Genomic DNA, 21,887 nt, shown 5'->3' on the forward strand with positions numbered 1-21,887 from the left:
GTGTTAACAACATCCTTGAAGAAAAACTGGATAATATGGTATTGAGGTGTGTTCAGTACTGGATTCAAAGATTATTGATGGATTTATCTGCAGTTAGGTCCATAGTGGGTTGCTCCAGGACTCTGTCTTTGGTTGGGTAAAATTTAACACTATTTTCAATGTCTTGAATTGGGTGTCAGATTTTAGGAATGCAATGGATGAGGAAGCTACTTACATTTAACCCAGAGAGGAAAGGACTTGGCAGGGACTTGGTAACTTTCTTCTTGGTAACTTGAGAGTTATTGTGGGGTCTTGGAATTGTCTTGTTCTGCTTGGGAAGAGTTTGAAGTAGAGGGGTGATGTTGCAGAGGAGCCCCTTTAACACAAAGCCCTTTGATTCATGGACTTCCTGGTAATTAGTATGATCCCCAAATGGACTATATTCTCTTGGGGTGCAGAGAGGGAGGTTGGATGTCAGAGGTTTTTCAGAGATGGTTAAAGGGATTGCCCAGATGCAATGTCCTTGGGGTCTTCCCATTCTTGAGATTCTGGGATCTTGGGGAGCCAAAGTCTTCATCTTTCCCATTTCTACTCTTTGTTCCCCCTTGCCATGCCTTCATGCTGCTGTCAGAATAATCTTTCTTATGCATAATTTGTATCATTTCGAATTCTCCTCACAGTGTTGCAATGGCTCTCTTACTGCCTGATTCTTCTTTTAAAATTTTATTTATGTTTAAGCAAGCATTTGACAGACACCAACAAAAACAACCATTTCCATGTCTACAGAGAAGAACAAGACAAAAGAACTGCATGTGAAGCCATGAACCTCAGTGATATGGAATTTTTTAAAGTATATAATAAATTCAACATGGCCATCTCAACACAGTGGAATTGTCTGACTCCTACTGATCTTCCTTCTGCTCTCTTGGTGGACTGGATAGAGGTTTCTTTCATTTGTTGCCTTTTTGTAAAAATCTACTATTTTAATAGTTGTCCTTCAGTATTGAAGAAGACCATGACATCAGGAAATGATGCCCTCACAAGCACATAAGATTGATTACAGTGAGGGGGCATTCTAAAAGAAACCATTCTCACTCTCCCATGTAGCCCAGTGACCTGAAATCATAGGATCAGGACTTTGGTGATCAATGGGAGAGCTTGACCTTTTGGAGTCAGGTCTTTTCTATATCACCAAGACTCTTCAGCAGCAGTATGGCATCATCAGTCAATAAACTTTCAACAGTAGGCTAAAGCTAATCCATCTCTTGATATCCTCATGCCATGACTTACCTGCATCAAACAAAGAGAATGTTAAATTGAACTTTTTGCAGCAAAAAGTTTAGTTCTGTAGATCTCTACATCGGCCATGGCAGAGCAGCAGGTCTTTTTCTAGCCTTCATTCTGTCTAGAGACGAAAGGGATGATTCATCTGCAGACTTTTAGAGGCAAGGTTGTTCATTACATATGGCAGACTTCTAAAACTGGTCTAAGTTGTTTGCCTTTAGAACATGATAGTCTTCATTTAAATTGTTTTCCTGCTCCCACTGACTTTCCTCTTTATATGGATCCCCAAGTTTCTATGAATTCATTTTTTGCTGTTTCTTTCAGTGCCATAACATTCCATTTCCTTCATGTTCTCTAATTTGCTCAGCAATTCCCCAGTTGATGTACACTACTTTGTTTCTCAAAGGAGCTGCTATAAATGTTTTTGTAGTGTGGGTTTCCCCCTCTTTCTGGGATATAAAGTTTAGCAGTACTAAATGGGTTCAAAGTCAGAGTCCACTGAAAGTGGCAGCAGTGGCCCCTAGAGTGAGAGTAGCCAACACTTTCAGGGTGTGTGAAGGACTGGCTCTGGGTTTTAGAACGCCCCTAACATCTGAAGCCCAGTAGAGGGTTCTCAAAGGGAAAAAGGAACTCCCAAGGCCTTGTTACTGCTGAAGTCTACTTACACGTAGACCTCTCTTTGTATTTGTTGAATCTACTCTTCCCAGAAATCTTGAATACAGGGGTGAAGTGTGCCCTAGTTTGGGGGGAATGCCTTTGTAACAACTATTCTTGCTAAAATTTCTTAAGAAATCTTTTTTCTAAAATATATTGGACTTTAGTTGATTCTGATGGACCAGTGGATCCTTGGGAGCTCCAGTGCCAGAAATCAGAACCCCTCAAGAATGCCTCAGAAGATGAAGACATGTAGTAATCAGCTGCTCTCTGTGGAACCAACCTGTTGGTATGAGTGATCAGGGAGTGAACCCAAAGAGGGCCCTAGGAATGGGGAGATCACAGTATCATAACATATGGAAATTTGTTGAAGAGACTTGGGATGTGGAAACTTAGATGGGACATGATAATCTGAATTTAAATATTGGAAGGTCTGACATAGGGGAAAGGAAATCAATTTTTTTGGCTTCTGGGGGAGAAGGGAGGGAAGAACTTACAGGAAGAAAGATTTAAGTTAGATCCAATTGTTCGTCTTTTTATTATAGCTATCTAAAGGTCACTGTTATAAGGGAAGAAGTAAAAACGAGTCAGTCAAGATCACTATCTCTTTGGTCACCATCTTCCCTAATTCTCCTTTCCCCTGCTCTTTATCCTTTTGGTTTGGTTTTTCTCTCCCTATTCCCCAGGGAGAAAGTGAGAAGAAAGAGGATGAAGGGTGAGTAGAGACAAGTGGGCAACCAGGGGAAAGTGAGTCAATTCCATTTTCCTACCTCTGCACTTGAGTAGCAAACTTTTTTCTTCACCTTTCTGTCCATAAATCAAGTGACAGTTGGTGGCCTGGGAGGTCATGATGCTGTGGCACCCCTTGTCACCCCCTTCCATTCTTCTTGGTTGGCTAGGAGACGTGGAAGTGGTGTTAATAGTGTGCCAGAAAGGGATCTGGGGCTCTTCATTATTTGGAAACTGGTGTGATTCTGGGTCTCACCGTGTCCAATGTATGTACATTGTAGGCCTTCAGGGGACTTCCTGAGAAACCCATCATTCTTTACCTCCTCCCAGTTCACCTCTGGCTACTTTAGGTTTGTTTCTGATACTTGACCGAAAGCTGCTGAAACTGTATTTTTGGCCTCTACCACAGTTGCTTCCAGCCAAGAGGCCATGGGATAAACTTGTGTCTAGCCCCTTCCCACCTCAACTCCTTGCTCTCAGCCCCTCCCTCTTTCCTTTCTTCTTTTCCCCTTCCTGTCTTTCTTTACTGACTGACATAGGCTACAGGATTATGGACAGTTCTTCAAGTTCCATGATGATATTTGTCCTTTGATCTCAAAGAAGACCATGATAGCCAAGAGGTGATGCCATGTCAAGCACATGAACTGGATTTGAGTTGGGGGGAGAGGCTATACCAAGTCTCCTGCCTCACTTTTTCCCTCCAAAGCCATCTGGGTACAGTGGCCAGATATGGATCAGGATGACTGAAGATAGCTCTGAATTCGAGGCAGTCAGGGTTAAGCGACTTGGCCAAGGTCACAAAGCTAGTAAATGTTAACTATCTGAGATTGGATTTGAACTCTTGTTCTCCAGACTCCAAGGTCAGTGCTCTATCTGCTGTGCCACCTAACTATGGCTTTCAGGTTCCATAGTAGCAAAATGAGCAGAATGACTCCTGGATCTACTCCAGCTTTGTTGTGATGTAAGCTTTGCAGCTTGTGGCTCTCAGCTTGTGGCTGAGACGGGAACAGAACCCAGATTCTCCTCTCTCCCAGTCCTGGGCTTTCTCTTTACAGAATATTGAACCAAGATTGTGAGAGATACAAGACTTAACTAAGACATCACATTCCCTGCCTAGAATGGAAAGAACCTGAGATTTGGAGAGAGAAAGTGGACCTGGATTCCTGTTCTAGATTCACTTTCCAACTGTTTGACGTGGCTGATGGACCTCCATTTCCTTATCTGTAATTTAGGGTTCCTGATTTTACTTAATCCCACAGCTTGCTAGGAAAACACTTTGTGAAGTGGGCTATAGGAATATAGGATATACTTGGCAGGTAGTTAGAGCTATGGTCATATGTTGACACATAGTGAGGAAGGTGGAATTCAAATCTTGACTCATTAGTCACTCACCATGCTTTTGTTCAAGTTCCCTTCTCTGTCCCAAAAACCACTTCCACCTTTTTGTAGAATGAAAAACTTTCATAACAGAAAGAGCTCTCAGAAGAAATCAACACTTTCTGTGGAGGGTGCGGCTATGGTAGGCAATTTAACGGTGCAGGTTTGGGAGCTTCAGTGATAGGAGAGGTCTTCAAGATGTAAGGGCATGCTGTGTATACCTCAGGATGTGGTTTACTCCTTTTCATGGGTTGTTGTGGTCTCAGATGCTATTCCCAGGTGATCAGCCTGCAGATGACATGACCCTCCAGAGATAGAGGATTGGTCCTTGATCACAAAGCAGCCTTGGTCTGTTCCAAGTCCCTTCTACCCCTAAGTCTGACCTATTCTTATGAAGCACTTTTTATAGAACCTTCTAACTCTCCCCATCCATCCTCCTTGGAGTCCCAGGTCTTCAGGGAATGAGTGTCCTTGCAACCTTCTGTCTTTATCATCAACTTCTACTGGAGGGGCTACTCAGGCCAATGAGCCTGGCCCCAAATCTTCCCTGAGGGCCCTATGCAGAGAGGACAGACCTTAAGAGAATTGTCACCCTTGTCAGAGATTGTGATCACAGATTTAATTTGGGATGAATTTTGCATCCATTATTGCAGATGAACATCCCAACAACCCTTGGTTGTCAACATTGACAACAGTCAATGCAAACAGCCCCATTTTATAAATGAGAAAACTGAGACTCAGAGAGATGCAGAATCTTGCCCAAGGTGACTGGATTAGTAGCTGCTAGAACCATGATGCTGATGATCACAGATGTAGAGACTTTGGAAGTCAGATTACAGAAACATTGCTAGAACTGGAAGGACTTCAGAGACTTCAGAGTAAGCAGTAGGTTGGTGGGATGTTCATCTGGGTTAATGGATGTAAAGTTCATTCAGGGAATAAGTGAGTATCCAAAGCTGGATATAAACCCAAGCCTCTGCTGGTTCTGGTTCCTGACATCCTCTCCTCCTCCAGCAAAGACTGGAATGGATGGATTCAACACATTCTAGTCAAACTGCTTCCCTCCCCTGGATCCAGGATTCTCCTTCCCCCTCCTCTCCACAAACTATGTCTTAGCTCCAAGCCACCCAGATTCTCAATAAGGAGAAAGGAGGTTAAATAATTCAAGAACACCGAACATCCCTGTTATACTGGAGGCTGCTCTCATTTCTTTTAATAAACAAAAATTCCTCCCTCTATCCTAAACATAGCACAGAGTGTAGATTCACTCCTGTTCAGCTTGGATAGAAAAAAATAACCCAACCCATAACAGTCCCCTGTAGAAAGAACACTGGTATTTTTGCACATGCAACTGAGGAAAATGAAACTTTCAGGGACTCTCTTGAAAAGCTCAGGCACAAGATCCTTCAACTGTAGGTCAACAGGTATAAGGGTTCTGGTCCTAGGTCAGCCCTTGGCTGATACCCTCTTGGGGCCTCAGATTCTTTTTTTTAAAAAGGTTTTTGCAAGACAATGGGGTTAAGTGACTTGCCCAAGGTCACATAACTAATTATTAAGTGCCTGAGATCAGATTTGAACTCAGATCCTCCTGACTCTAGGGCCGGTGCTCTATTTACTGTGCCACCTAGCTGCCCCCACCTCAGATTCTTCATCTGTAAAATGAAGACTTTGGACGTGAGGATCTTGAGTGCCCCTCCCAGGACTGACATCCCCTCTTCTCAGGCCTCTCCATTTTAACATTCCCCATTTCAGGTCCCTCCCAACTCTGACATCCCCTGTTCTCAGGGGATCTGATATTCTTGATTTCATAGAATCAGAATGTGGAGTTTGAAGGGGCCTGGTTGGTCCCTACTCTAGTTCAGCTATCTCTGCTTGAAGCCTCCTAAGGAAGGGAAGCCCACCAACTCTCAGAGCAACTCATTACGCTGTCACAGCTCTTGTTAGGATGCTTCCCCTGATATCAAACTTGAATTTGCCTTTTTGTGACTCCTCCTTCCCCTCTTTTCCACCTCTTGATTTTGTCCTCCAAGGACAAACAGAGTGAATCTAGTCCCTTTTCCACATGACAGTTCTCCTGCTGCCCCCCAACCCTGGACTTTCCAGTCTCCAGCTCACCCCCCCCCCAAGATAAAAATCTTTAGTTTCTGCAATACTGTCTACTGTAGTATGGAGGAAGCTAGGTGACCTGGTCAATAGCCCCCTCCTAGCTTTGAGACCCTGCCCAAATCTTTAAACCTCTCTTTGCCTCAGTGTCCTCATCTGTAAAAAAAGGGGTAATAGTAGGACTTGTCTCCCAGGGTGACTATGAGTATCAATTGAGATAATATTTGTAAAGTACAGTGCCCTTGGGTCTTCTATCCCTTCATAATCCTGCTTTCCTTCTCCCTCTTCTTTAATGGTGATGTCTAGGATGGCACACAGGCCTGCAGAGGGTGGGGGGAAGAGAATAGGGGTTCTCCCCTCCCTGTTCCTAGAAACTGTACAGTCTCCCTGCAGCCCAGAATCCCCCTTTCAGCTCCCTCATCCTGTCTGACTCGAGTTGTCTTGAAAGTCTCCTGAATTCAGGACATCCTGTCACAACTGCTGTCTTACCCCATAGCATCATCTTTTTATACTTTTAAAAGCTGACTTTTTATGCCCACGAGTCAGAGTTTCTATTGATCCCTTCCCCTATGAACATTCCAAGTTCTGCTTGAACCTCTCCAGTGACCTGAAACTCACTGCTTCTTAGGGCAGCCCATTGCTAGCTGGATCACACCTGGTTGACTGGTTTTACAAATGACCCTAAAGAGTTCATTGTGACTCTGCTGGGTCTGTTTGTGTGGACCTGGGAACATGCCTGAGACCACATCTCTTGAGAGATGTGGTCCTGGCCCCCATCTGAGTTGGCTCAGTGACATTCAGTCATCCATGGTCACTCCTGACAAGGGAAAATAAATTGTTTATTCAATTTGCCTCATGTTCCATGGTATATTTTTATCACTCAGATGCTATTTATAAAAGTTATGTTCCCTCTTGGCTGAGGAGAGTCACAAACACACCAATAGCTCCCAATGCCCTGTCTCCTTCTCCCTTCCTGGGACCCTTGTTCTGTTTATCACTGAAGTTGGGGCTCCCTCCCTGGGGTAGGGGAACTTTACTTTGGCATCCTAGAATTCAAGGAACTGGCCTTCAAGTCCCTTTTCCCAGCTAGAAAGTGACTCCTGCATTGTAAGGATTTGCTAACCCAGGAGGACATCATCAAGTCTCTGAACAATTCAGGAATTAGGCTTAAGGAGGTGACAGGAGCCCACAGTCGAGGGTGAGGGTGGCCTCGGCCCTCCCAGCTTCCTTGATGCTCAGAACATCTAGTTCTTACCTTTTTGGAAGGAATGGACAAATAGGAACACCTAGAAAGCAGAAATGATAGAAGCTGATTTTGATTTGAGCTTGGATCAAACTTGGGACAATGAGGCTGAACCAAAGACCAATCTAAATAGAGAAGGGGCTGATCATGGAGGTCTTCCCAATGAGGCTGGATGATCACTATGGGGGCCCTCTACAGGTGCATTTTATACCAGATGACTTCTGAGGCCCCTCCCAACCCTGAGATTCTTTGACTCTTTGAGATACAAAGATTAAAACTGACATCGTTCCTAGGTTTAAGTAGTATATAATTTAATGGGAGGTGGAAAAGAAGAATTAAACAGTTACAAGAATGTCTCTAATACAAGACAGAAAATGACATGCTTAGGAGGAAGGAGAAAGCATAGATGTTGAAAAATTCAAGAGGGGACAGGGATCACTAAAAAAGGTGATGGATTGGAAAGGCTTCAATGAAGAAAGTAGCAACTGGTCTAGATCTTAGAACTGGAGAATTTTAATTCAGTAGCAAATTGAAGGTGAAGTATAAGGGAAGAGTCTCCAGATTGTCTCCTTAGTGAAATGGTAGGAGTATCATTATGGATAAGCTACGTGATCTTTGGTATAGTAGCTGCCTGAGCTGAGCCTTCTTCATTTGCCAACGCTGCTACTAATCCTTTCACACTATGAAAACCCTTATGGGCAAGAAGGCTGAGGGGAAGTAGAACTTTTTCCATCTAGAAGGAAGAAATGAAAGCTCATAAGATTTGGAAGCCTCAAGGAACAGGAAGCCCAAGAACTCTAACTCTGAGGAGAAGGAAGGGATCCAGGGTGGTGTGAGACAAGGGATGCTTCCATCCAGAGATGAATGTAATTGGGAGCAATTGGAACCTTCTTTGGCTGATTGACCACAGGACTCGACTTCCAGGATTTTATTTCTCACACCCACCATGAGTAACTATCCTTCTTGTCAATTTTCAAAAATCATGCCTTAGTAGGAGGTCAAAGGACAGGGACAGTATAAACTTGGACCTGATCTAATTTTTATTCCTAGCATTTTGTCCATCCCTCATTGAGAAGAAGTGGGGAAGTCAGGAGCCCTGGCTTTGTCCCAGCTCTGCTCCTCGCTGACTGTGTTTTGGGTAAGTCACCTTCCTTCCTTGTGTCTTAGTTTCCTTCTCTGTAAAAGAAGGCTTTGGGGGCTTTGCTGAAGCTACTTTTTTAAGCACTTTGCAAAGGGTCATCATGACAGTAAAACACATTTCTTACCTCTAGGTAAAGAGAGATACTAGAGGAAGTCTTTTTTTTTTTTTTAGATTTTGCAAGGCAATGGGGTTGAGTGACTTTCCCAAGGCCACACAGCTAGGTCATTATTAAGTGTCTGAGGTCAAATTTGAACTCAGGTACTCATGACTCCAGGACCAATGCTTTATCCACTGTGCCACCTAGGCACCCCAGAGGAAGTCTTAACCTGAGTCCTGTGACCTAATTTTAAAAATATTTTAACGACTCCATTGTAATTGACTTTATAAATCTATGTATTTTATTTTGTGCATTTAAAAAAGCCTTATTCTGTAAGTGCTTGTTTAGGGTATGGGATTTGGTATTTCAGTAGGGAACGTATGCAGTCAGGACAATGAATTGCCTCCTAGACTGCAGAGTCCTGGTGTCATTTCTCTTCTCTTGGAGCCATCATGCAAGTCCTTGCTGAGTCTGTATCTTCTAGAGTGAGTTGCTCAGCTAAGCTCTCAGGGACTGCTCCTCTTTTTATCTTTTCTCTCTGTTGCCAAGGTCATTCTCTTTTGACTCCGAAGTCGGTTCTCTTCTATACTGCCAGGGATCCTTTGAGATTCTTCCTTTCTTGAATCTGTGACTCTCTGCATCTATGTCTGTCTAGAAAATGTGCACCTCTCTCCCTCCCTTCATTTGTGCCTCAAGCTCTCTCTAACTGAAAAACTACAGGAATTGGTAGATAAGGGATCTCCTACTGGGTGAATAGAGCTGTTTCAAAAGTGTTATAACCAGTGGCAAAGTGAAGAGGAAAATGAAATCTCCTTATACTCTCTGATCATTTCTAGTACAGTGAGGAAGCCAAAGGCTGACTGGAGATTGGATAATTTACTATAGGGGAGGCCATCATGAAACAGGGCCACAAGACTGCTGGTCAGCATTTGTCTTATGTTTGGTATGCTCACTGAAACAGCTCTACTTACATTTGATTTCATATTTCATTGCCCCCAGGCTCTAGATCTTTTAGAGATTCTGGGGGTTCAAAATGGTCTAACCAGATGTCACGTATTTGCTAGGACTTATTTATCCCAGCTTGATTGAGTTGCTCTGTAGGCTGGGAGTTTCTGCCCCTTTTGCTACCTTAATTTTCAGACATCCCCACACTCCCGACATGACGGCACCTCCAAACCTCTAGGAGTCTATAGGCTCCAAAGGCCTGACTCATCCCTTCAACTTACATTGAGTTGCCACATTGATGCCTCTGAGGCCCTCATTTACAAATAGCCCCACTCTCCATTCTTTGTCCTCTCTGCTTCACATGCTTGGTCCCAAACACTCTACAGCTGGCTTCCCATCATACCTTCTTCACTGATGACCAGTGTTAGGAGGACATCCTAAAACTCTCAGAGCATGACTTGGGTGGGCCCAGGAAGTGTCAGCATAACAATTGTTTGTTGGTGGCTTCACCTGATAGTACAGATAAAGAGGCCACCTCTTCTGAAGTCTGTTGCTCCTTGTTAGTGTTGTTGATTGATACCCCCTGAAGGAAGTGAGGGGTACAGGTTGCCTGTTACATCATGTCCTCAGTAGAAGGAGTGGACTCAGACCTAGGGCAAGACAAACTGATAATCATCAGTTGACAATACCTGTGAGCTCGCAGCTCCCAGCTGGAGCAGAACCAAAATACATCAAATGGAAAGGAAGAGGTAAGTGCTAGCAGCTCTGTATTCTGGCTTCTCTCCATTGATACAAGCTGTACCTGTCTATTCTGGGCTGTTCTTATAAACAGAAGGGTGTTTGGCGGCATGTTCTCTCCTCAGGATTCAAAGTAGGATCTCAACTCCCCAAGGGAACAAGAATGTCCAAGAAAGGTGGGTGGTGGCTCTGGCTTCCAGCTTCTCTTTGTTATTGTTCATTGTGTCTGACTCTGTAGAACCCCATGGATCATTTTGTTTTGTTTTGTTTTTGTTTTTTAATTTATTTTAAGGCAATGGGGTTAAGAGTGACTTGCCTGAGGTCACACAGCTAGGCAATTATTAAGTGTCTGAGGCCAGATTTGAAACTCAAGTACTCCTGACTCCAGGGCTGGTGCTCTGTCCACTGCAAGCTGCCCAACCACTTTGTCCATGGAGTTTTCTGGGCAAAGATGCTAGAATGGCTTGCCCTTTCTTTCTCCAGTCCATTACAGCAAAAGAGGGTCATACAGCTTTTAAGTTTCTGAGGTTGAATTTTAACCTCAAGTCTTTCTGACTCTAGTTCCCCCGCTCTGTCCACTGAACCATTTAACCGCTTTCTAGGCAAAGGCTAAGTTACTTGCCCAAGGACACACAACTAGTGTCTAAGGTTAGATTTAAACTCATGAATCTTCCTGATTCCAAGCCATGAATCCCTTCTTTCCAGACAGCCCTGTTACTTCCAGACCAAGGTATGCTTCTCATTGGACCCCAGCTGGGTATTGTTAGATCATGGGGGTAGCTGTAGTAGAGGTGAGGCAATGGATTCCATTTTATTTAGGCAATAGGTTGCTACAGAAGATTTTCAAGTTAAGAAAAAATGTAAACACATATGACCAACCATAATACATGTGAAAAAGGAAAGCTTATTGCAGTAGTTCAGGTGGATGGTAATGAATATCTTCATGGGGTCTTGTATGGGAAAAGTCAACAGAATGAGAAAGCGGATGCTGAGAAGAGAAATCTGGGATAAGGGAAAGTCAAGAATGATCCTGAGTTTAGGAATGTGAGATATGGTGTGGATGGTGGTGTCATATACAGAATTATGAGCTCATTTGGGGCAATATGAAATCTGAGGATCCCTTGGGACATCCAGATGGTGTCATTTGGGGGCATGGGGTTGACTCTGAAAACAGATGAGTGGGATAGAGACAAGGTTAGGAGCCCTCAAGGTCCATGATATGGCCACATCAGCTATATCAGAGTCCCAGATTCCTAAGTCTATGGATCAGAAAAGACCCCTTATCTCATGTGGCCATAACTGGCTGAAATCCTTTCTGTATCCACAGCAGTGGCTAACCTGTTCTCTTATACACCTCCTCCATAGTTAGCATGACTTTCCTTGTGTTGGCTTAAAGTGTGCCTCTGTAAAGTGTAAACTCTGGAGTTTCTAGTTGCTGTTCCTCTTTTTGGTCTGTGAGGTTAAGTAGACTATCACTAATGCTAAAAAAGGGAGAAAGAGGGGGCAGCTAGGTGGCATAGTGGATAAAGCACTGGCCTTGGAGTCAGGAGTACCTGGGTTCAAATCCGGGCTCAGACACTTAATTATTACCTAGCTGTGTGGCCTTAGGCAAGCAACTTAACCCCATCTGCCTTGCAAAAACCTAAAAATTAAATTAAATTAAATTAAAAAAATTTAAAAAAGGGAGAAAGAAAGAAGGTCAGAGAAAATCCCATGGGTCTTTTTTTGAAAATTCTTTAAATGGTTCCTACCTTCTGGTCTTCCTATCCTCTCTCCTCCCTACTCTTCTGTACTCTGTGATCCAGAAGCATAGGCCTCCTGATCTGGGGCCTTGGCCCTGGCTATCCCCCACTAACCCCATGTCCAAGAAGTCTCTCCATCACTTTGCTCTCTCATTTCCCCAAGACTCCCTTCAGGTCCCAGCCTAAGTCCTGCCAAAATCAGGTCTTCTCATTCTTGGTGCCTTCCTTCTGGTGACGATCTTCAAGTGATCCTTTCTAGCAATGTCCTTTCTATCAATGTATTAGTAGGTACTTAGTTTACTGACTTGAATTAGTTCATTAAACTGGAAATGTTTAACTTTTTTTTTTAGGTTTTTGCAAGGCAAACGGGGTTAAGTGGCTTGCCCAAGGCCGCACAGCTAGGTAATTATTAAGTGTCTGAGGCTGGATTTGAACTCAGGTCTTCCTGACTCCAGGGCCAGGGCTCTATCCACTGCACTACCTAGCAGCTCCTGGAAATGTTTAACATAAGGAAGAAAAGAGAGAGAGGGAATATCTTAGAGTAGTAGGGGAAGTTACAGGGATGCTGACTTCAGTTTGGTGGAAGGAAAGCTTTCCTAGGAATTAGAGTCATCTCAAGTTGGCATAAAAGGGCATTTCCCATTCCAGGAGGTCTCCAAGCAGAGGGGGCCTGGTGCCCACCCAAGCAGAGGACATGCTTATTCTGACCACAAGGAAACTCTGAGGGCATCCTTTCAGCTTAGAGACTCTTGGCCTTTCCAGTTTTGATTGACTACAGCCTGTTGAACAGCTCAGTTCTGGCCATTAACCAGGGGCTTAACAGGAACTAATCTTCATAGATGGGACCCATCTTTGAAGCAGAGTGGACATTTGTCAGCCGTTGCCATAACCCTAAGCAGTGGCACAGCATCAGGACACCATGGCAGACTAGCAAAGAGCATTTTCTTTCCTTATTACCCACCTGTGTTCTGACCCTGTGGCAAATCCGGCAACAAAGGTTTCCTAAGTGCTCTGACTTATACATGCCAACACAGGCAAGAGGAAATGAGAGCCTGGCTTTCATGTGTCAATCACCTGAGTTTTTCAGTAGTAACGGCAGCTCATGTTTCTCTGGTGTATTGTAGCTAACAAAACTCTTTCACCAAATCCCAGATTTTTCTGTTATCTCACAGGGCTCCAACAGTGCCCACTTAGCTCCAACCTTAAGACAAGAGTCCTCTATAGGTCTCAGTTTCCTCAAATGTAGGTTTTCTATCTGATGTTTTCCAAGGTTCCCTCTCAGTTCTAATATATGATCTGAGGGACCTTTGGAAGCTCTAATCATTTTATGACCAACTCCATGAAAGATTGTGAAAGTTTTTTATTCCTGTTTTGCAAATGAGGATGCTGAGGCATGAAAGGTCACAGGACAGGTAAATGGTAGAGCTGGATTTGAATCCAGGCTCTTTGAAATCAAAACCAGTTCCCCTGCCCCCTCCAGCCTACTAAGGGCAAATAGATGATGAACTATGAGAGTGGATTAGGAGCATGGATGCCCTGAGGCATTTTTTGGTCTCACAAACATGAACAGAATAGTGCCTCATGCTCCAAAGAGAACAGTATGATTTCTCTGGAATATAGAATGATTTGAGTGTGAAAGTACTAATTAGGAGAGTTACTACTAATAATAGAAGCTTCTGTGAGGCCTTGGGCTCAGGTGATGAGGAATTCGAAGCTGCAGCTTTTGATACTATCTGCAGCACCTGGAAATGGACTGCTGCTCCAGGGGAGCTCCTGGCACAGACCCTTTCTGACAATCAGAGAAGCACAGAACACTTCAGGGTAGGGGGGAGAGGGAGAAAGGAAGAGAGGGAGAGAAAAGGAGGGAAAGAGAGAAAAACAGAGAGACAGAAATAGATAGAGAAAGACATAAAGAGACAGAGTCAGAAAGGAGACCAACAGAGAAATAGATAGAGACAAAGACATGTCTTCTTTGAGTCTTCTCCAGATTAAAGACCTTCTCATGTTTCTCCAGTCATCCTACCATCTTGGCCATCCTTTCCACAAAATTTCCAGCTAACCCCAATTGATTTTAGAGTTTAGAGAAAGGATGGACAGGACTTCATGACCCACAGTTTTATAGACCCAAGAAGAATGGGAAGCTCTAAAGAATGAAATTCTGAAGACTACCACTAGAAACTATTTCACTGAAGGAGAAAATGAGGCAAAGTCTAATGACATACTCCACTCTCCCAGTCTTGCACCACTTCATTTCAGATCTCCTTACCTCTTACCCAGATTATTGCATTGGCTTCCAATCTCTCATCCCTGCAAGACATCATCAAATGCTAAAGTGACTCTGTCCAGAACACTCCCTGGCGAAAGAAATTTCAGTGGATCCCTATGTTCTCCAGGACAAAAATAGGAATTCCTATGTTAGACTTTGGAAGTGCTCCATAACTTGGCTCCAACCTATCTTTCCAGCCTCATTGCCCATGACTCCCCTGCCATGCTCTTAAATGCAGTCAAATTGTCTCTGTTTCTGTTCCTCAAATGTTAGACTATCTTCCATCCCTGGAAGATAGATCCCTGGGTCACTACCATGGTTTTCCTAAGTACCTGGAATCTACCCCATCTATCTTATAAAGTCCCTTTCTTGCTTCATCTCCTTACCTGCTGAATTTTTAAAGATATTTTCCATATGGGGTTGGCTTCAATGCTTGGGGGTGCCAGGCAGGAGCCTCCCAGTGCCCTGAGGACTGGCCCCAAGCCTGCAGCCCCCAGGGTGGCCCCCGGGATGGACGTGTTCCAGAAGGTGAAGAAGATTGGTGAGGGCACCTACAGGGTGGTGTGCAAGGCCAGGAACAAGCAGACTGGGCAGCTGGTGGCCCTGAAGAAGATCCTCCTGGACTCAGAAACTGAGGGCGTCCCTAGCACTGCCATTCAGGCAAGCTCCCTTCTCAAAGAGCTTAAGCACCCCAGTATTGTCAGGCTAATAGATGTGATTCATAGTGAGAAAAAGTTGTATCTGGTATTTGATTTCCTCAGCCAGGACCTGAAGAAATACACGGACTTGGCTGCAGCCACAGAACTACCTCTGCACCTTGTCAAGAGCTACCTCTTCCAGCTGCTCCAAGGGGTCAATTTCTGCCATTCTCATAGGGTCATCCACCATGATCTCAAGCCCCAGAACCTTGTCATCAATGAGCTAGGTGTCATCAAGCTGGCTGATTTTGGGTTGGCCCGGGCCTTTGGCATGCCCCTACGTACCTACACCCATGAGGTCGTTACCCTCTGGTATCACTCCCCTGAGATTCTCCTGGGCTGCAAGTTCTACTCAACAACCGTGGATGTCTGGAGCATTGGTTGCATCTTTGCAGAAATGGTGACATACAGGGCCCTGTTTCCTGGGAATTCTGAGATTGATCAGCTGTTTCGAATTTTTTGGACCCTGGGTACACCCAGTGAGGCCATGTGGCCAGGGGTCACCCAGCTGCCAGACTATAAGGGCAGTTTCCCTAAGTGGACCAGGAAGTTGATAGAGGAGATTGTGCCTAGTCTTGACCCAGAAGGCAAGGACCTGCTTATGCAACTGCTGCAGTATGACCCAAACAGACACATCTCAGCCAAGGCAGCTCAGACACATCACTATTTCTCCACCTTCAAGTCATGCTAAGCCCCATGCCAGTGCATGCTGGAGCATTTTTGTCATTGAAGGGGATGGGCATCCAGTACCCTCTTCCCTCTCCTTCTCAGACCCAGTACCAAAAGTCCCTTCTGCAGCTGCAGCTCTACCTATCTTTCCCTAAGGCTGGGGAGGAATTAGGGGCAGGATGGATTTTATGGTCACCTGTGGCCTAGGGACTGTGAGGGGCTAGGTTTGGATTAGTCCTTCTACCAGGTTGGTGAGAGTTCCCATGTTCTTTGTTGGGCTTGACAGAGTCACTTCAGAAAGGAAGACACAGCTGCTTCATAAGGGAGGGAGAGGTGAGAGAGCAGCTCCCTTGTACCTACAGACACTGATGAGTGGTGCTCTGAGAAAGGCCATTTTTTTATCCACTTTTCTGCTCCTTAGAAATCAATCTTTTGACAATCATTGACCTAGCCCAAACTCTGCCTTCAAGTCAAGAATTCTGCTCCTGCACCCCATCCAACCCCCTTCCTGTTCTTTTGAGGGTTTAAACTGTTTTAAAAAAGTTTAATTCCATTTAGAAGAGTTGGAGGAGAGGGGAATTTTTCCATAGATGGTCAGTAGCAAGTATATGTGAGATTAGATGTGTTTTCAACAGTTAACTGTTTCCCTATGATATAATTGTATTTATTTGTCCTGGATTTAAGAATAAGAAATAAAAATGACATTTCTGAGAAAAAAAAATTTTCCATATAAATTCTTGTCACCCCCATTTGAATGCTGACTCCTTGGGTGTGAAGATTGATTTATTCTTTACATAGGGATCTCCAGGGTTCAGCACTTTCTAAATACTTGTCGAGTAATTGATGGATTGTTTGATGAAAGATCCCATTGAGGATAACCAGGGTCCTGAAGGAACCAATGACCACTGAGTCATGGGCGGTGCTCTTAGAGATGAGGGTGAATGGAAGAGGGTGGATGGAAGAGGTGATAGAGAAAAAGAAAAGGTTCCATTATTCAAAATGGGAATTGAATTGAATCTTTACCTAGAGGTAAGTGAGCTTGACTTCAGGTCCTAAGATAGTTTTAGAGCTTGTTACTAAAGAGATGGTTTGTGAGAATTTTAGAAAGGGAAGCAGGGACCACCAGGGCCAGAATGGTTTCATCAGGAACCTAGCAGGTCAAACTGATTTCTCCCCTGACTTTTTTCCATTATGAGCCTGGTAGCTAAGGGGTATGCTGTGCATATGTTTTGTCTAGTGGAAACCATTTGAATGAATGAATGATTTAGCACTTATGTCCCATACACTATGCTAAGTGCTGGGCATACAAATAGATAAGCAAGACAGCTTCTGACCTCAGGGAACTCACTTTGTCATAGGAGCCATCACATAGAAGACAGTTTGCCTGCACAAGGAAGAGCCCATGGTCCTTGGGAGTTCATCAGGAGGCCGTAATCATTTTCTTTAGTGTCATTTCTATTAGTAAAATTATGTCTGTTTCTGAAGCTGAACCATTCCACAATGCCATTGTATTTGATGAAGAGTGAGAACTTTCTTTTCAGTCTTCAGTAGCTGAGGCTAGAGCCCTGGCAGAAGCAGGTATCAAGCTGCTTCCCTTGGGGTTGCTTCCCAAGAAGGTAGTTTCAAGGGCTAGTCTGGAAGTAGGACCAGTGGTCTGGAGGACTGTTGGCCAGCAGCTGTTGCTATGGGAATGAGAAAGGTGACCCCACAGTGATTTTTTCCCTCACTAATGGTTCTGGGGGGCTGGGTTGGGAGACTACTATTCTCCAGCCTCTTGGGTGACCACATTCAGCATTGGAGGGGGGAGATCTGTCAAGGTGCAAGTGGTGCTTTGACTTGGCCTGGAACTTGCTACCTCTTGTCTCTTTCTCAGGGGATCTGGTTGCTTCAGCTACACTGACTTTCCTGCTCAGCAGCTATTCAGAAGGGTGTGGCCAACCCAACTCCATTAGAATGGTTTCCCCAAATGATGCTATTTATGCTCTCTCTATGGACAACATGAAAGTGGCTCACTTTCAGTCAATAAATATTTATTAAGTGCCTACTATGTTCCAGACTGCAATGAACTGGGGATACAAAAAGAAGTAAAGAGATAGTTCCTGCCCCAAGAGATGGTAATCAAATAAGTTGGGAAGAAAAGATATACAGCAGATAAACAGGAAATAATGAGCACAGGGAAGGCACTAGAATTAAGAGAAATTGGGCAAGTTTTCATATTATATAACAAGGGACTTGGAGGAAACAAGGGGAAACAAGGAAGCAGAGATGAGGAAGGAGATGATGGACAGTTAGTGAAAATGCTCAGAGCCAAGAGATAGAGTTTTGATGGAACAACAAGGAGACAGACCCCTGTCATTGTGTTGAAAAACATATATTGGGGAGTTAAGATGTAAGAGGATTGGAAAGGTAGGAGGGGGCAAATTATGAAGGGTTTTGAATGCCAAAAATGATTTTGTATTTGAATAAAAGAGTCCTTGGGAGAAAAGAGCATATATAGACACATATACATCCATTCAATAGTAGTTTTATGTTGGTACTCATTGGTACACAAAAAGCAACTATGCATTGATTAACATTTTAAACTTATTTTTTTATCCATCAGAGCAGCACCTACATACATTAAAATAGTCATGAGAGTCTATATATGAGCCATTGTTTATTTGGTATGCATCAAGTATTTTTGTTTATTTATTACAAGATTCGAACTGGCAATCCATTCCTCAATCTTGAAATGCTAATTTTCATCTCTTAGAACTCCTGGCTTTCTTTGAAACCTAGTTTAAACACCTTCTTCAGGGGGCCCATCCTAATCTTCCCAGCAGCTTGTGTGTACCTACTGTATTCCTTGTTAGAATATCATCTCATTTGTGTTTTCACATCCTCAGCACTTAGCACAAGGTCTGGTCCATGATACATGATTAATAAATGCTTGTTAATTGATTGATTGTAATCATGGGCATTTGGAAGATCTTGCGGTTTGTGCTTTGGACAGCTCCAGGATCATGTTAGTTGCTCAATATTAATAATCCAAGATCTTTGGACAAAGTTATATCTTTTGTCATTTTTTAAAGGAATCTTAGGTGACTTAAATTGGAGAAGAAAAGCTTTTAAAATGATAGTTTGTGCTACTGAATGCAGCTTTTAAAAAGTCATTTAATAAATGCAGGGGAGTTATGTATTGTCTATATTCTTACTTCAGTGACAAGTGTGTATTGCTGCGCTGCAAAGATGAACTCTGCTGGAGAATGTCACTTGCAAAAAATCTGACCATTCCTATCTCATATCTTTATTAAGGATGACCTCAAGTCATCTGGATATTAATCTCATAAAATTATTCTCATAAAAAGTCATCATTCTTTATTGATGATAATACCAAGGTCTGAGGTCCCCCCCCCCCAACCTTCCAAGTTATCTCTCTCAGACACTCTTTGAATCAGTCCTTTAATACTCATCAAATTGTGTCACATGAAATTTGGATCTGTTCTAAGTACAATTGGTTAAGTTCTATTACTACTTGAGGTAGCACAGCTGAGAAGGTCATGGGAGATCTCAAATGTGGTGACTCTCCTATCATTGATAGTGAAAAGAGGGTGCTCACAGATCTTTTCCATATCTCTCCCCACCTCAGTTTCATGCTTTAGTACCATCTAGAGGATTCTGCTTAGTTAAATCTTGCTAAACTCTTAAAATTTGCTTCTTGCTGTGACAGTGAATGTTTCTGTGTCATGGAGGAATGCATGAGAAGAGCTGAAGTTCAAAGGTGGATTGAACTTTCTTGGGCTACAAACTCAAGAATGAGACCTGGAGCTCCAAGGGGGAGGGTTTGTGTGAAATAGAACAGCATGAACAGCAAAAGTGTGGAGGCTTTTGGCTTTTGGTTCTGGAGAGGAGCAGCTGGTTGTGGTTGCTCTAGCAGCAGTCTTAGATGCAGACACAAAGATGCACAGATGGGCAGACGGCAGAAGCAGAAGAGAATAGGGCTAAGTCCAGGATGGCTCCAACAGGGCAGCCAGAACCTTTGTCCACCAGGGACAGATGGGAGAATGGTGACCAGAGTGTGGGATGAATGATCATTGTTGAACTTTCTCTGGTTAAGAAACTAAAGTGGCTGGTACAGTGCTTCTTTCTTGCTCCCCCCCCTTTATTTTTCATCTGAAGGGGCAGATGTTTAATCCCAGAGTTCTCTATTTCTTTTCAACTATTTCTTTACTGTTTTAGTTATAGCCACAGTGCAATCCAAGTCCTGACAGCTTGACATAGCAGAGGTCTCAGCAGCTAGATATCAAACCAGCAGGGAGGATCCCAACCCCAAAGTCTCAACCCTGGGAACACCAGGGCAAAAGACAGGACTGGGTCAGGAACAAACCACTGCTAAGTCAGAACCTGGACATAAAGAAGAAAATAAATCTCTGTAAAGGCAAGGCCTAACACCTTGGTCAATGACAAGTCAGGGATCAGACCCCAGCCCTACTAAAAGCAAACAAACAAAAACCAACTTGGATCTATACTCCCTATACCCCAGAAGCAGAACTTAAACAACGAAAATGAGCAAAAAAGCTAAAAGAACTTTCACTATAGAAAACTACTTTACAGACAAAGATGATAACAATGTTATGTCTGAAGAAGAAATCAGCAAAAAGCATTCACAGGGGAAGTATCAAAACAGTCCATAAAATGGACTCAAATACAAAAACTCATCTAAGAGCTTAAAGAAGAACTCATAAACCAAAAAAAGAGAGGAAGAAGAAAAATGGAAAAAGAAATGAGAGTAATGCGGGAAAATTATGAAAAATTGATCAGAGAATTCAACGTCTTTAAAAAGGAAACATAAAAGGTAGTTGAAGAAAATGAAACCCTAAAAATTAGAATTGAACAAATAGAAATAAATGAATCTATGAGACTACAAGATTCCATCAAGCAAAATAAAAAGGTTGAAAAAATTGAAAAAATGTAACATACCTTTTAGGGAAAAAAAAAATGACCTGGAAAATAGATCCAAGAGAGACAATCTATGAATCATCAGACTACCAGAAAGCATAGATCAAAAAAAGAACCTAGGAAACATTATGCAGGAAATTATAAGGGAAAACTGGCCAAATTGCTAGAACAAGAAAACAATATAATCATTTGAAAGAATCCACAGAACCCCTCCAGAAAAAGACTCTCGGATAAAAACACCAAGGGCTTTTTTAGCCAAATTCTAGAACTCTCAGATAAAGAAGAGAATATTGCAAACAGCAAAAAGAAAACAATTCAAATACAAAGGAAACACAATCAGACTCATACAGGACCTATCAGTCTCAACACTGAAGGATCGGAAGGCCTGGAATACTATATATATTGGAGAGCAAAGGACCTGGGATTACAACCCGGAATGTACCACCCCTGCAAAATTCAGCATATACTGTCAGGGAAAAAGATGGATGTTCAACAAAATAGAGGATTTCAAAGACCAAATACATGACTCAAGAGTTGCATAAAAAGCTAAATGAAAAGGGGAAGGAAAACAAAACAAAACAAAACAAATTTTGCTCAAGACCATCAAATTGTATACAATCCTAAAAGGGAAGATATAATACTTCTAATTCTTTAGAATTTTACTTTTCTCAGGACAGTTTAAAGGGTCAAATACAATTAAAGAGATTGGACTAAAGGATATGGATATAGTTGGGTCTTGGCTCTCCATTGAAGAAGTCCAAGATGATTTCATTTTGTTTGAGAGAAAAAGCCTTGAAGAAAAGCAGGAGTGTTAACTTTATTTTATTTTTTTTTTGGTTTTGTTTTTTGTAGGAATGTTAACTTTAAACTTGTGTCTTATTATCCATTGATTCTCTTTACCTCTGCTGTGCTGACAAAGCTTAGCACTTTGTCTAATGGGGGCATCATAAACTGGGGTGACCTGAGTCAGTGTCTCTGTAACTTACAATCATTTGTAAAGTCCTCAGGGAAGACCTCCAGAGCTTCCCAGTACTTACAGATCTTTAAGGTTCTTGTAGCTAATAACAGGGTTTGACCTAATCCTTGCTTCACTTAACAAGGGGTTAAGTACCCTGGGTGGGTGGGTGGGGGGTAAAGTGTGAGAGAAAATAAGCCTGGGGGAGGGGCACAAATAGGTCAAAAAATGATTTGGCTTTGGATGATACTTTGGTTCATGAATAGGCTGCTGTGTGTCCTTGGAGGGTACTTGAAAAGGGGGTAAGGCAAAAAATGATTATAATCATA

The 21,887-nt window shown here is 43.0% G+C and overlaps 1 pseudogene; it reads left to right on the top strand.

Annotated features, from left to right (window-relative positions):
• Nucleotides 1–21,685, top strand: part of LOC141515588 (cyclin-dependent kinase 3 pseudogene) — a 41,989-nt pseudogene extending 20,304 nt beyond the window's left edge.
• The last annotated feature ends 202 nt before the right edge of the window (nucleotides 21,686–21,887 follow it).

The sequence above is a fragment of the Macrotis lagotis genome, chromosome 2 (assembly GCF_037893015.1).
Source record: "Macrotis lagotis isolate mMagLag1 chromosome 2, bilby.v1.9.chrom.fasta, whole genome shotgun sequence".
Lineage (NCBI taxonomy): Eukaryota > Metazoa > Chordata > Mammalia > Peramelemorphia > Peramelidae > Macrotis > Macrotis lagotis.